This window comes from Heterocephalus glaber, unplaced genomic scaffold (assembly GCF_053883595.1).
Source record: "Heterocephalus glaber isolate CG9 unplaced genomic scaffold, H.glaber_assembly_v1.0 deba00001773, whole genome shotgun sequence".
NCBI classification, from domain to species: Eukaryota; Metazoa; Chordata; class Mammalia; order Rodentia; family Bathyergidae; genus Heterocephalus; species Heterocephalus glaber.
The window spans coordinates 967,765-973,887 of NW_028258463.1; positions in this window are offsets into that span (position 1 = coordinate 967,765).

Consider the following 6,123-nt stretch of genomic DNA (forward strand, 5'->3'; position numbering starts at 1 on the left):
CTGTGACGAATGTAATCCTCATGCACTGCAAACATGTACTCAAAAAAAATTTTTAAATCGAAGAATGGAGTAGGTGACAGTTATGAGACGTCACTTCTGAGGTTTATAAAAGACAGTGACCTTTGGCTCCTTGTACTCTTTCTCTCTCTTGCCTGCTCTGATGAAGCCAGATGACATGTAGCGAGCTTCCCTGTGGCCAGGTTCACAGGGCAAGTAGTTGAGGGAGGCCCTCAGTCCCACAGCCCACGCGGGACTGAATCTTGCCCCGAACCTCAGGGCTGAGCTTGAATACAAATTCCATCCTGGCTCAGCTCTTCAGGGACTTCAGTTCTGGCCACCATCTGATTGAAGTCCTGTGAAACACCCTAAGGTGGAAGACTCAGCAAAGTCACACCTAGGTTCTTACCTATGGAAACTGTCAGGTAACACAGGTTGTGTGTGGTACTGGGCATTGAGCCCAGGACCTTCACACTTAGTTAATCCCCAGCCTTGTGATGATGATTATGATTATGATTATGATTTGAGACAGGGTCTCATTGAGTTGCCTGGGTGGGTTCAAACTTGTGATCCTCCTGCCTCGGCCTCCCACGGTGCTGGGATTACAGGCGTGGACCATCATGTCTAGTTTAAAGGTTGTTTTAAGTCACTATGTTTCTGGTTAATTTATTACACAGAAATAGAAAACTACCTATATCCATCAAATATGGAGTCTCTGAGTTTCTCTTGACTTTGCTTCTTCCAAAGTGTTTGGTTTATCCTGAAGCAGAGAAACACAAATTTTGAATGTTTCTGCCATTAGGGGTCATAGGGAATAAGTACCCAAAATTTACTGCTCAAGATTCCAGCATTCTCCTTGGTTAGGTGGCTGAAAGACTAAACAGATCACAGAGAGACACCTTCTCTGGTCTTCCTGAATAAGAACCAAGTGGGGGGCCAGGGATTTAGCTCAGTGGTTTCATTGCCTGCTGAGCAAGTGCAAGGACCTGAGTGAGACCCTGTCTCAAACAAAACAAAACACAACCCCTTAAACAGGATGGGCAATTAGATGATTATGTAACTCCGCCTTCCCTCAAAGATATGTAGGTATAAAAAAGTAAACAGAGAAGGGCCAGATACAGTGGAATGATCCTGCAGTCCCAGCTACTTGGCAGCTTAGGCAGGAAAAAAGTGAGTTGTAAGCCAACCTGGGCCGGATCTCCAAATAAACATAAAACAAAACAAACAAACAAAAAACCAAGCACACACATACACATGCAGGGGAAAACCCTGCAATTCAAACAGAGAAAATTACAACAAGAATAAAAGACAGACAAGGAACTTTCCAGGAAAGATTGGTACTAGGAAACTATAAATACTTAGCCTCCTCTTGAGGAAATTAAAGCAAACATGGAGTCTAGGAGATAAGAAATTTTTAAAAAGATGAAAAGACAACAGTAATAAGGAAGAACAACACCTGGAATAATTAAGGAGAAAGGTAACTAAGGAATACTGAAAATGAAGTCATGTTGATGGCAATTTTGAGAAAAGTTATTTAGAATGGAAGCTAAAGGGCATAAAAGGGAGAAAGATCCTAAAATGTTCTAATATATACTGGGAAACACTGCCAAGCTGAAGATCTGAACTTGTGGGTCAAAAAAGCCTCTGTGTATCAGACAAAATTAATTAAAAACTAGAAACATCAATGTAGCCACCTTAAGTTATCAATTTACAAGATTAAACAAAGACATTTACAGCATCCGTGTATTAAAGTAAACTGATTGTTTTCAAGGCAGAAGAATCAAGTCACGTGGGTTCACATTTGTCAGCAACATTACATGCCAATAAGAAGGGAAAGCTGTGAAGTCAGGTGTGATGGCCAAGCCTGGAATCCCAGCACGCTGGGAGTCAGAAGCAGGAGGATCACAAGTTCAAGCTTAGCCTGTGTAATTTAGTGAGATGGTGTCTCAAAATAAAAAATAAAGGGCTGGGGATGTAGCTCAGTGCAGAGGCCCTGGATTCAATCCCCAGCATCACACACGCGCGCACACACACACACACACACAGAAAAGAAAGACATGTCTCAAGATCACTACAGTGAATCATTGAGTTATGACTGGCCTGGCATATGAAGAACTTGGGTTATGACCAGAATTTTAGTTTTAACTTAAGACCAAAGTCTTGAGTTACAACCTGAATGCCTGCCACTTGTGCTTCCAGATGGTCTCAGATACAGATTCAACCCTTATAGAGTTCTAGAAGGAACATTACAACATCCTTTCCTGTGTGGGGTTGATAGAGAAATCCTGGGCCAATGTCTCCCTAAGGACCATGAGATCTGCCTGTGTACAGGAGAGAGATTTTGAAGGCTGCATAGAGGAGCCTGAGCCTTCAATTGACCAACTTGAGTTACAGCCAGCCCTCAGGAACAAACTGAGTTTGGAAGTCAAGGGTCCACTGTAAATGTGATCAAGGGCTGGAGATGTAGCTCTGGTAAAGCTCTTGCCTAGCATGTGCAAGGCCTTGGGATTGATCCCTGGTATCACATACAGATGCAAAATCTGAACAAGTTGCTGCTCACATATGTAGGTCACAGAATGACACTGTCAAGTATTCAGATCCCTGTTACAGGGAATTTTGAGTCCATTAAAGTAATTAAGTTTAAATACCTATATTTAATCAGGATTTACTCAGGGGAGCAGAATTCTGTGTGTGTGTGTGTGTGTGTGTGTGTGCGCGCACACATGTGTTAGAAGGATTTGACCTGTGCTGTGTCAGAGCTGGTCGGAAGCTGGTTGCGAGGCCACTGTCTACAAATCTGATGCTGGAGATTGAAGTACTGTGTGCAGGGCAGGCCATGAGGGAAGTGTGGTGGATGTAAAGTGGAGAAGAACAAGAATGATGTGAACCCAAGCATAGAGTGGGGCCCCTGAGGACAATGTACAGGACCGGAGCACGGGCACGTTCCTGGGTGATTTGTCACAGCACTAAGAACTCTTGTCTGGCCCTGGAACCGAGTGAAGATGAAGTCGTTGTGAGCCTGGATGCTAACAAGCTGTGCTAGCAGAGAAATGACTACATATCTGAGATTAAAACAGCTGTTGCTTTACTTCCATCCTTCTAATGTCCACAAGAATTTCTCCTATGGGCCCTAACCAGAAACATACAAGAGGGCTGGGGATGTAGCTCAGTGGCAGAGCGCCTGCCTGAGTTCAATCCCTGGTACCCCCCAAAGAAAGAAAGAAAGAAAGAAAGAAAGAAAGAAAGAAAGAAAGAAAGAAAGAAAGAAAGAAAGAAAGGGAAAGAGAAAAGGTAATTCTGGAAAATGCAATTCAATTTAGTCAGGCTGAAATATTACAAAGACCCTACTGTCCAACCCTTGCCAACTTGATACCTGTACATGGGGTTTAAACCATACTTAATCTCTAAATGGAGACAGTAACTAAGTTGGACTTCTGCTTAACATGACACAACTATCTCTCTTACAACCAAAAACAGTAACTTTCTCTCCCAGGAGAACATTATAGGCCCTTTTTTATTTTTGAATATTTTTCATTTTTTGTGTAGCTGACTCACACTCCCTCCCTGACGTCTTGTAAAATACTTGCATGTAAAGTTATCTATTAACACATCAGATGATAAAGGGATGAGAGAGGAGACAGAAATAAAAATACTTGCCTAATATTATTCATATATATTCATGTCAAAATAAAGAAGAAATACATTATATTACAACAGGTCACAAGATCTCAGCTATTGTCACCTACTACATATACGGTGCATAGCTCAGTAGTGATCTGAGTTAAATCTAGGGCCTCGCCTATGCTAGCCAAGTGTGCCCCACTGACTTAAGTCAGCAGCCCTTTTCTGAAACACAAAGTTGCCCCACTGGCCTCAAACTTGTGCTCTTCCTGCTTCATCCTGAATAGTTGGGATTAGAAGTGTGTGCTATTGGGCCAGGGGTTTAGCTCAGTGGTTTTGCAGCCTGCTGCGCAAGTGCAAGGACCTGAGTTCGATTCCCAGTACCAGAAAAAAAAAAAAAAAAAAAAAAAAGAAGTGTGTGCTATTATGCCTGGCTTGTATCTCTCATTTCTTTTGTGCTTCGCAAGCACCTCAGTTGGTCATGGTTCCTTGCCTTAGGAAATGACTCACATCTTTTGTAAAGGTCTGGGCCATTAGTAGTCTACACTGGATTGTTACAGCTTCCCACTGACCTTACACAGAGAATATGGGAGCATTAAGGGGTGTTCCAGAAAATGTCCTGCATTCTTCCTCATTCCAGCCATCATATAGTAGCAACCTGATATCCCCTTGATAATCAGAAGTCGGAATCAATTACACCAGCCAGTGCTTTGCCTGTTGGTGCAGTGCCCAAGGAGGCCAGATGGCAGCTTTGAGTTCCAATTCAACAGAATTTTACCGTGTTCCTTGGTGAGAACAGTTCTCCCTTTGTAACTGTCTTAGTTACCTTCTTGTTGCTGAAACAAAATACCTGACACCTACAAGTTAGAGAAGAGGTCTATTTTGGTTCACAGTCTGTAAAGGCTTTAGGCCACAGTCAGCTGGTTCCAAGGCTAGACAGCATGGCAGAGGGGCATCACAGAGGAGAAACAGTCCATGGTATGGCAGGCAGGAAGCAGTGTGGCATCAAAGCTCTTCCCACCAAGCTTTATCTCCCACCACCACACACAGCTATAAACCTATCAATAGACTAATTTAGTGCCACACAGCCATAATCCAGTCACCTCCTCAAAGCCCTGCCTATGAGCACATGAGGCTTTGGGGGATATATAGATAGAAGCCATAATAATAACCGAGACCTCTAGACCAAAACAGCATAAGTTGCAGGAATAGGAGGCACAAAGTTTATTACTGGAACACTACTGAGTAAAGCCAATAGTGAGAGGAGTCACTTTCATTGCTATCCTTGGACTCTTGGACTCACAAATCTTGAGTATGGGGGAAACATTGAGGTCAACTTAGCACACACATCACACCCTGGAGATGATGCCTGTGTCCTATAAGGGGCCTCCTCCCAGCTGGTGCTGTAAGCGAATTTCCAAAAAGCCATCTGGCCATCTGTTATGGTAGCTGCTTCAAGAGGATAAGCAAGGAACATGGTAAAACCTATGAATTCCCCATGAATAATTCCACTGCTGCATTTCATTTTCTGGGAATGCCATGAGCATGGACAGGGCATTCATAGGTCCCCAGACTGGACTGTAGTTTTGGCAAAAACACAGTGGGCAGGGAAGAAAATCTATGTCCAGAGCAAGCATCAATTCCAGTAAGGACAGCGTTGCCCCTTCCATGAGGAACTGGTCCAGCGTAACCAGCCTAACCTCGGTGGCTGGCTGACGCGGGGTAACATGACCAATGAGGGGCCTCAGTGTTGTCTCTGCTGCTAGATTAGGGCTCCACAGTGGCCGTAGCCAGGGGAGCCTGGGTGAGTGGAAGCCCATGTTGCTGGGCCCGTGCATAGCTTCCATCTGTCACCATGGGCACTCTGCTCATAGCCCATCAGACTGGCTGGAGCAGGAGGCTGTCCAATGTCCACCCACCCTATTATTACAATCTTTCTTCACACTTTGGTTCACATGGAACAGAAATATTTTCCTTTTCTGCCACGCAGAGAGGTCTAGTTTCGTACCTCTTCCTCAGATCAACTTGTCATTAATTTTATAGTCATGTTTCTTCTAAGTCCTGGATTACTAGGATCTGGCACAGACTTTTCCTAATGTGGAGGTCAAATCCAGGGCCCCATGCATGCTGAGCACATGCTCTACCACTGAGATACACCCCCAGTACAATCTATTCATTTTGAATAGGACACTGTGAGGCTGGAAATTCAATGGGTTGTAATTCAATGCTGTGTCTGGTGGTTTACCAGGACTTAAAAAACTCAAAAGCAGATTATGCTCATAGCTAATTTTTCATTCTTTCTTTAATACCAAAGGATACACAGCAAAAGCAGCAGGAAGAAAGCGATGACTTGGCAGAGTCCAGGAAGGTCCAGCAAAAGCCTCTTGTATTTTCCAAGGGCATGCTGGAGTGCTGCTCATTAGCAGTGGCCTCGGGGTCCTGTGCTCTCTGCCCAGGAAGCCTGGGGTAGGCTCAGGGTCCTGACGGGTGGGTCATGCAGTAAGT